The sequence below is a fragment of the Pistacia vera genome, unplaced genomic scaffold (assembly GCF_008641045.1).
Source record: "Pistacia vera cultivar Batoury unplaced genomic scaffold, PisVer_v2 Contig109, whole genome shotgun sequence".
NCBI classification, from domain to species: domain Eukaryota; kingdom Viridiplantae; phylum Streptophyta; class Magnoliopsida; order Sapindales; family Anacardiaceae; genus Pistacia; species Pistacia vera.
Genome location: NW_022195126.1, coordinates 1,047,857 through 1,058,177, shown reverse-complemented (window position 1 = coordinate 1,058,177; position 10,321 = coordinate 1,047,857). Strand labels below are relative to the sequence as shown.

Here is a 10,321-nt window from a genome sequence, read left to right as displayed (position 1 = left end):
TACATCCACTACAAGAAAAATGGCATTTGACGTCTATTGAAAATAGATGTTAATAGTCAAATTTAGACACCGATTGTTTATCACGTTTAAAATTCTTAGTCGCTAACTAGTTGCAAAATCGTTATCACAGAAAGTATCCGCAACTAAACTCATGGTTAGACGCCAAAACTTTTTCTTTAGCGACCAGCAATTTAGTTACTAATTGTCTCATTAAATAGTCCCCTAGATTAGACACCCAATGAATAAGGGTAATTTGGTTAGCTGCAGAATATAGCTTTTTAGTGATAAAAAATGGATATTAATTTCCAAAAAAAAAATAGATGCCAAATGCTTAAGGGTAATTTGGTAAAAAACATTTTGCAACTACTTTTTTAGTTGCAAAATGCCTCTTTTAGTGACTAAAACTTTAATTGTAATTGTAAAAAAAAATTAGTCGGTGAATGTTAGACCGAAATATGATAATCTCCTTTCCGCAACCATTAAATTAGTTGCAAAAAGTGTGTTTTAATGACTAAATTATCAATGACAAAAGCAGCTCAATTTTAGTTGCTAGAAGTGTTTGGCCAATTTGCTTTCTTTGATTTCATAACTAATCATTTGGTTAGAAAAATAGATTTTTCTACATCTAAGTGGTATAATTGCCCATAGTACATGAGATTTGGAAACTAAGTTTTGTAGTCAGTAATAATGGATTAGTCCAGGTTGTTTATTATTTTAGCGACTGAAATTTAACAACAAATAGGATTACATTTAAGAGCAATGTTGCTGTTCTTTATAATTCACTTGGTGAACACATTGAACATCGATAAAATAAGAGAGACACAATACAAAAACGTGGATCAATAACATCAATTATCTTCATTGTATATAAAGTCAATAGTCCATACATGGATTTTTTAGCAACATGAGCCATGAAAATCCAAAATTGCACTATCATGTGTGCATAACCAAAAACAAAAATGCATAACCCAATCAGTTCGGTCACCTTTTGGAGCTTTACCTCGGTGGAAAGCCAGAGTCTTTATCATCCCCACACCTTAACTTTTGTAGTGAACACGCCTATCCTTTCCTGTGGTCTTCTAATACCCAAAGTCAGTAGCACAATTCATTCCAACAAGTCTACAGAAGTTCATTTCAAATAATTGAAAATAGAAACCTAGAGGAATTTCATTTCTAACAAGCCTACAGAAGTTCAATTACATAGCAACAGTACTTGCAATAAGCAAGTAGTTGACCTTGGGCAAACTTTCACGCCATTTCATCAAGCAACCATCTGCACATGTAAGTCATAAAAATATCAATTAACACTAGAAGTTTCAGAAAATGTGAAAACCATTTTAATAGATGCATACAGAGTGACCCATCCAGGTATATACAAAAAATGGAGCATCCAAATATTATAGTTATTTTTCGTGCAAATAAATGCTTTATCAATGATTGGAAGATGGAGGGATAATTGACAAGCACATGAACCATGCAGAAACATACCTATAGTCAAAAGAAGGAAAAAACTTATGAAGGGTATTCACAATCAGCTCCACAGTGGCATGATCTGCAGCCGCGGTATCGGTCATGTGAGTATACTGAACTTGAATGTTGAGGAAATAATTTTGACATAGAAAGCAATTAAGAAACATTCAAGTCCTATATTTGTGCATAATTTGCATAGAAACTTGGACTCTGCTTAGCATACTAAATGAACTTTGAGGTAAAAATGACAGTGAATAAAACCTTAACAGCAACTTTTTGCCATCATGCGTACGAGCAACATGAACTTGTGCAAGGGAAGCACTTTCTATAGGAACAAGATCAAATTCTTCAAAAACCTGCACAAAAAGACTTAAACATCAGCACGCGCTTATGTCTCCATTGGGAACAACAATATGACCACTCAACATGAGAATTTCTGCATAAATCTCATAAGCACCAATATCACTTGTAAATAATTCATGAAGTAAAAATTAGATTATTGGCTGTTAAAAAGCAATCCAGATTCATGAAAAAATGTGCATCCTTGGTAGAGAAACCCAAGTTGGACAAATAGTAGGGACAAGTAGACAATGTGGACGATGGTCCAGGGCACACAATTAGTTTTTTAAACTTGTTGAATATGATAAAAGTTTCCCATAACATTAACAAGTTCAATTAATTGATCAAATCAGAAAGACCATATATATATATATATATATATATATATATATGGACTATCAATAACTCTATGATCCCCATACTGATAATTAATATACGTTTATCATATACATAGTACTTAGGGTGACTTGATATATATAGCTCGAAGTTGCATGTTTGGATACGTAAACTTTTCATTAAAAAACCTAATTACAATAACAGCTATATATAATATATGCATTTTTATTGAGTAAAGTATTATGAGAGGAATAGTGCGTACCTAATATGTTATATCATATTGTATCTTTTCTTCTTTAGACAGGCAATCTGTATAAATATATAAAAATATTAGTTATAGTGGTGACCTAAAAGGTGAAAAGATCAAAAGCCCATCTTGATAATGATAGCTAGGTTTCTAAATAAAAATGATTTCCAAATTGATTTATTTATTACTTAAACCGCTGAGAAAACAAAAACAATGAGATCAATGCACAAACCCATTACCCATATTGATTTTTATTCTCTTCAAGTGGAAACAGTCTATGTTCAATTTCTTATGTTAATGGTTGGGTGCCTTTTAATTAATATTCTATTAGACCTAAAACAAGATATAAAGACAAACTTGTCTTTTACAGTAATTGCCATTTGTAGCCACCCTTTGGAAGTTTAATTTATACATATAATTAGCTTATGTTAAGTAAATAAAATGTTAAAGTATTACTTTTTGTTTGGATTAAATGGGTAGTGTTCTAATATTCATATATAAATATAGAAAAATTAAATTAACTCTTCCTTGTTATGTGATACATACATGCATCTTAATATTATTTAATTATTTTATATAATAAAGTCATGTTGATTAGATGGATGAGGAACAACTCACAATTGTTGTATTTCATTGGTTGATCTTCTTAAAGGGTTTTGGCAGTAATCCCAGTATTTGACTCCCAATTTCATTATTTGTAAGGATTGATTAGAAGACACCTAATTAATTTTATTTTATTCCATGATTTGCCTTCTATAAACTTAGCAACAATTTTATATATCTTTTCACCTTATCTTAAGAAGGTTGAGTTAATGCTTATGCAAAATCATTCAATTATTGATTGGCATCTTTAACCTCTCCTCCTGTGCCCAAACATTAATTTCGTAAAAACAGTACTTGTTCCAAACTAAATTTATGCATCAAATTAATGAATGTTTATTGATATAATTATTTTAAAACTAAATATACTTGCATTGTGGGTTTCATTAAATTCCAAAGTTTTTAAATTGTACATGATGAAAGTTTGAAGGTGAACTATATAATTGAAACAAAGCAAAGAATAATATATTAGTATATAAAAAAATGGGGTATTTATTGTACTATTTAAATTATTGCATAGGTAGTGAAGCAAGTTAGGTTACTTCAAGCTCTGTGGAACCCATTTGGCTATAGCTGGAAAGCTACATCTTTCTGTAGCTTTCTTCAAGCACCATCGGTAGGTATACGAATCCAAATAGTATTAACATTAATGAGGAGGATGGATCCGTTAATGAAACCAAATATATGCTAATTGCAAAGGAATCAGATTTAATTTAAAACTTAAACTTCTGAATTACCAAGAAAAAGAAGTGTTCCTCCCGCCCCATTGTTGACTAATATTAATAAAATTAATAATACAACTGTCAACTTGCACAGGGAATATCATTTTTATACCATATCATATCCACCTATTAATCATTTTTATAGTATTAAAACCTCATGTCTCGTCCTATAAGTGAGTTATTAGATTCAACAGTGCTTGAATTAATACAACTATTAATATGTAATTATATGTATATGAGCCTCATTAACTGAACATGGTCAAAAAGCATTTATATATTACATTAAATAAACCTTTTAAGTTGGAGTATGAGCACATGCTTCAAGTATGTATGGGAAGACTTTTTCATAAGTTAATTATATATAATAAAACTTAATTTCTTCAACTAATAATCGGTTATTGTAAAATAATATGACTTGTTTAACTTCATTTAGTCGCTTTAATTAAGCCTTGTTTGATAGTATCATACATAGTAGGAAAAGGCAGAATAATGGCAGTGAGTGCTGAACTACCTACTTCTCACTTGCTCTCTCTTTAAAAAAATAAGGTCATTTTTAGGGCATGCAGTCGAATTCAAGTGGAAAGAGCATTGCATTGAACCAAGTAGAGAATGAAACAAAATTTTAAAGATTGATCATTGGGAATATCAATCAGATATAAAGAAGAAAAGTGAAAGCGGTATAGGTAGCCAGTGTTGGAAGCTGTCACCTTGCTAACTTTGGATGTTTCACAAAAAGATATGACAATGAAAATACAGTGTCGTCGACCCTAGGGTTCATGCATTTCACTCACTTTATGTATCAGTGTCAATATAGTGAAGTTATCGCATCCTTTAAAAGTATTGTTTTCGTCTGTTTGCTTTTTGTGTACAAGACTGCGGCTTCCATTATTAAAGTGACCCTGCATGCAGTCATGTTTTTTTTTTTTGAAATAAGATAGAGCTAAGACTCTACTCTAAAATCAATGTATGTCATTTCATAGCCAACTGATTGCATGATATTAAACTTCTGTAGCGTTGAATTTGTTTTTTGTTTCCTTCCTGTTATTACTTGAAATTATATTAGAGATATCATATCTACTGTACATGAAGAATAAAATGACCTCCATTTCCTTTCTATTTTATTTGAGTCGCCAACAAGAGAAGAGCAGAAATTATGAACTGGGTCCAACCATAATGTAATTGTTAGCACTTTTATTAATTAACGATCACCATTCTTTAGCGGCAAATGGGACAGAAATAAGAAATTGCCACCATAATTAAGAAACTCATTCTTGACAGTATAAACTTATCAAATATAATTATAAATTAAGCTTTTGTCAAGCCAAAACATACTTGGGGCATATTCAACCGAGTTGTATGATCAATCAAATTAAATATTTTGACATCTTGATTAAGATTGAATATTGATGGTAAGTCTTAACGCGCTAGCCAGTTGTCGTTGAAGAAACATCTTGCCAGTAGGCTCATTGGACGACAAGAAATTAGAGAATGAGCTATCAATAACAGCGATGGCTTGAGGGTCAACTTCTTCTTCTATAATGAAGGTATCCTCTGACATGTGATGTATACTAGCAAAACAAGCTCGGCTTCACACGCCTACATTTGAACCAATGATGCAAAAACCAACCACGTTTAAAGCTAGCTTTTCTGGTTGGGAGATATGTAATTTGTGTTTTAGTTTGTGTGGACCCTTTGTATTATGATTCAGAAAAATTTCAAGACTCAACATATATTATACTCTAATTATTAAACGATAACGAGATGTAAATGATACTTAGCCTCTCGTTTTATCTTCAATGAAAAAGAAGAGTATTCCATGGCATCTGATGGGCCAAAATGACAGATGAGGAATCTCGATTAGGTCTGAGTCTGATTAATCAACCAATGCAAGGAATTATTAAGAGTTTTAGGGGCCAACTAATATAAGAATTAAATTAAAAACAAGAAAAAAAAACTATTTGTAGAATTATAATTGTATATTATAACCTCTAATCTAAGATCCTTTGTTTTCATTTCACAAAGTCAACCAACATAATGCTAAAGAGAGAAGACAAGGGGCTTTATCTATTATTTGAAAGTAGATGCCCAAACTCCAAATTAATTACTCTAAAGTCTAAAATTACTAAGTTAAGATTTGGACATCCTCCCTTTACAAACTAGTTTTATAAGTTATACCCCATGTCCCCAATATATTGGGTGAATAAACCATATAAGTTTTGTTTTCAAAGCCTAACAAGGGCGGTGGTGGATGGTAACAATCAGTAAGCTTTTTCTTATGCAATAATATTATTATTATACCTCCAATGAATTATCCTAAAATTTACATCTCAAATGACGTAGATAATGTGTAATTATATATGTTGTTGAAATAATACTGCATACTACACAACCCAATCATTATTTCAAAATGAAGTGATGATTTGGTGAATGACATTACGAGGTATCATTTGAGATTTTGAGATATATTGTAAATTTTATGATACATTTTGAGATGTGTGATAATATTTTTGTTTTCTTTTAAAATTCTAATGATAAGTTCAATCCATTAGTTATATGGGCCTTTTTTAAAAGCCTTTTTAAACAATGTATTTTATTCATAGACTTATAAGTATTTGGGTTGAAAAGAGGGTTTTGGCATATCCTAATAACTATTTGGGCCCTTAACAATGAGTTTTACCCATTAGGATATGATAATTAGCCCCCGTCTTCTTTTTATTGAAGGGTAAAATTGTAATCAAAGTCTTTAATTAAAAATAAATAAATCTTTCAATTTAAGATATCTCCTTTTTTAAATTCAACTATAGATCTATCTTTTCACCTTAAATTCAACGTCAATAAAAAGTTATTGGCTTTGTTCTTCATTTTTTTCACTTCCAATTTTTTTTTTTTTTTTTCATATACATGTCCAATTTATTCGTAAATAGTTTATACTTTGGCTTGTAATTGTTTGCATTATGACCACTAGATACGAGAATGAGAAAGAAAGTTGTGGGTTTTCCTTTTGCAAAATGGGTTGTCATTTGAAATACAAAATGGGAGTTAGATTTTTCTCAAACACAGAATCCGTAGTTGATGAAAATTGAAAAGAATGATGACTGCAAATTCTTGACTTACAATCCTAATTATACTCTTTAGTTCTTTACTTTTATTTATCGCAAATTTATCGTGTAAGAACATCTCCAAATGACTCTTTATATGCCCTAAACTCCTTATTATAAATAGTTTATCCATAAAAACAAGAGTACAACAGACTCTTTATTCTTTAAATATAAATTAAAGAATAAGATTGCCTCTCCAATTTAGAGAGACAAATTTCACTCTCTATCATAATTTTGAATAATAAATTACAAATTTTTATGCATTTTATTTATGATTTATCTCTCATATTAAGTTTCTTTCTTGAAAAAACATATTCTTTCTCCTAAAATTTAAAGAGTCTATTGGATTTGAATAAAAAAATTGTTCTTTATATTTAAAAATCAATAAAGATGTTCTTTATTTATATAAAATATGCTCTTTAAAATAAAGAGCACTATTGAAGATGCTCTAAGTGGGGGTTGCTAATCAACACTGCACGATAGTGGTCAAAGAGAAACACAACAAGATGAACAAGAAGATGAATAACATATTACCAAAAGAACAATATTTAGGAAAAAAAGCTTCACCTGACAAGGTGAATATCAATAACAAAAGAACAATGTAAAAGATGAACAGAAAAATACAAGAAGTTGAATAACATATAACCAAAAGAACAATATCCATGAAAAAAAGCTTCATCTGACCAGGTGAGTATAAATAACAAAAGAACAATATAAAAGATGAACATAAAAACACAAGAAGCTGAATAACATATTACCAAAAGAACCGTAGTCAAAAAACAAAGCTACCATATGCAGTAAAGACACAAGACCATAAACTAATCATCCAACGCTGCTGCTAACATCCCCATGGCGTGGTTGAGCGTCTAGACAAGATCTTTCACATTACGCACAACAGTTTGGACATCGTCTTAGTAGTAGATTACGTGTTTGAGATTGAACGTCTTCTAGTATGTGACATTATCATTGCTTTTAAACCTCTGCTGACCTAACACATTGTTGGCCCGAGCAAGAGCTATTGGGATGTTCACATGAAGTCTCTCACGGACAAGATGTTCAAGATGGATTCGAAACGCAACTAAGAATCCGCCCGGCGTTAGCTCTCTATTTCCTAGCCTAATTAAACACCATATTTCTGACCTCGCCATCTCCCAACCCCATCCTCACCCGTATAAGTCGTGTTGCTCAGTAAGGAGGCATATTCTCACAAAGTTCCACTTGTCAAAGCAAGCGCCTTATATAGAGCTGATCAACCTATTCATGATTGCTTTGTAACAAAATGAAATGCTAAGGTTTTTGTGAGGTTTTGTGAGCTATGGCTACGTGTCATCCCTAAATTTCTTGCTAGAGAAAGATCAAGAGCAATTTCTACTCTTAACGTAAAACATAATCCTAGAAAACTATCTAATTTTACCCACCCCACTCTATCAATATCCAACTTAAATTTCTTAAAATTTGTGGTGCCATGATCCTTACTCCTCAAAAACCGACACACAAGTATAATCTCACTAGATAACTTGATCAAATACTTTAACATTACAATTATGTATGATATATTAAAACTCTTTCGAGTTTTGATCAATTGAAATTTTATTTAAGTAATAGTACAACTTCCTTTTTTTAATTATTGAAGAAATACATCTAACATCAATTATTCGAATGGAGGCACCTCTTGACCTAACATATAGCCCTCAAATCCATGAACGTTGACACCATAAGGATGTGCATACTTACGAGACTTCGTTTTTTTCTGTATTCTTTATCCCAATTTCTTTTAGTGCCTCTTGCATCTAGAATCTAACATTAAAAGGAACATTTGGGCACTTTCCAACTTCCCCCTTTACTCCCGCTAAATGTAGTTTCACACGATAAATACCTCCCCATCTAATTACCTTTAAACAATATAGGCATGTTAATGTCTTTCTTCCATTTTGATTAATACCCTCAAAGACATGTCCCCATGCTACATCATTCGTTCCTCGATAAAACTGTGAGGAAGCACCGCGGGTGAAGAATGTTGCCCAAACGCAAATGATGACATTCTCAATTTTTATCTCTTCCCTGGCAACCAACAACAAAAAAGATAAATGTTACCACTTATCTTATACTCTTTAAGCAATAAATTGAAAATTTCCAATTAAATTTGGCACATTGCATTTATGGGAAATAGCACACTGCAGTGTGCAAAATTGCAGCTTGCAAATTCACACTGTAGTGTGCATGGCAATTTGCGAAGAATCCCCCATTCTCACAGCAAACATTCTCAAACAGTCAAAAGTACATTAACCCACTTCTTCAATTTCAAGCCTCCATCTTAGAGACCTTATTAAAATAAACTCATTAAGACCTTAGTTTGAAAAACTCATGAAAACCTAGGAAGATAATATTAACCCATCTATAATATTAAAACATCACAAATGGAAAGTAAGATCAAGAGCGGGTGGGGGAGATGGACCATCAAGAGTAATGGATGAAGGAGGAGGAACGTCTGTTGGGGGAGATGGACCATCGGGAGTAATGGATGATTGATGAATTAATTTAAAGAAGTTTTTATGCTTTCGTTCACACTTGTGGGCCCTTTGGTGGTCGCTAGAGCTTGAGAGCTTTTGAACATTTTGTGACAATAGAAGCTTGGAAAGAGGCGAGTGGTAGAGGTTTTTGAAGGAGGAAGTGGAGGGGGAGGTGGCGGCGGTTGTTGGTGTTGGTGGGAAACAGGTTTAGAAGGCAAGCATATTTGAGAAAGTTTATGGTGAGAGGAAAGTAATAAAGGAATACCGATTCAAGAGGCAAGCATTTTCTCTTTTTCCATTAACTTTTGTAGTTCTTATGTTATTACATAACTTTGTTATTCTAGAGTTATCCTGTGCACGTCAGGTGAACTTGGCATGCACGGCCAGGCAAGGACGTAACCAGGATTGGATTACAGGGGGGTCAAGTTACAAATGACAATAAAATTTTAATATATTAGATCAGGTAATTTATTGTTAGGGTGATGGCTTCATATGGTGACGTTTTATCATTAAGTAAGACGACGTCGTTTTGAGCCAAGTAAAGATTAATCTTGTCCGTTGGCTGGCTGAGTATCCAACGGTGGCAAATCAGTCTGATAGTCAACAGTATAAAAGCAGTGCAACAGTCTCTTCTCAAACAGTTGAATCTATTTTTCGTGTTTCTCCTTTTCTTTGTAAAACGAACAGCCTCCTTTAGGGTTTGGGTATTGTCTTGATCTTGAATCTTGTAACTGGGTGTTAAGTGGCTGGTTTGCAGGCCACTTGAGAGTACTAGAGTTTACAGTGTATCTTGGGTGTTAGATCTATATCTCTAGGGTGTTACAGGTTCTGTAAAGATCTAGGAAAGGGTTCAATTCTTTGGTCGAGTTGTGTTCTATAATCTTGATCAATATAGTGCAGCGAGCTCACTGGTTTCCCGAGCTAAACGTAGACGTAGCTTGCTCATATTTGAGCAAGTGAACCACGGTAAATCTTGGTGTTGTGTGTGTGATTCTGTTT

General features: G+C 32.5%; 1 long non-coding RNA gene across 1 annotated transcript; it reads right to left on the bottom strand.

Annotated features, from left to right (window-relative positions):
- Positions 1-866: 866 nt before the first annotated feature.
- Positions 867-2,067, bottom strand: LOC116135347. The gene is made up of 3 exons (XR_004128871.1): positions 1,732-2,067; positions 1,489-1,552; positions 867-1,273 (listed from the first exon to the last, which is right to left on the bottom strand). It is a non-coding gene; the product is annotated as an uncharacterized LOC116135347 (long non-coding RNA).
- Positions 2,068-10,321: the final 8,254 nt, after the last annotated feature.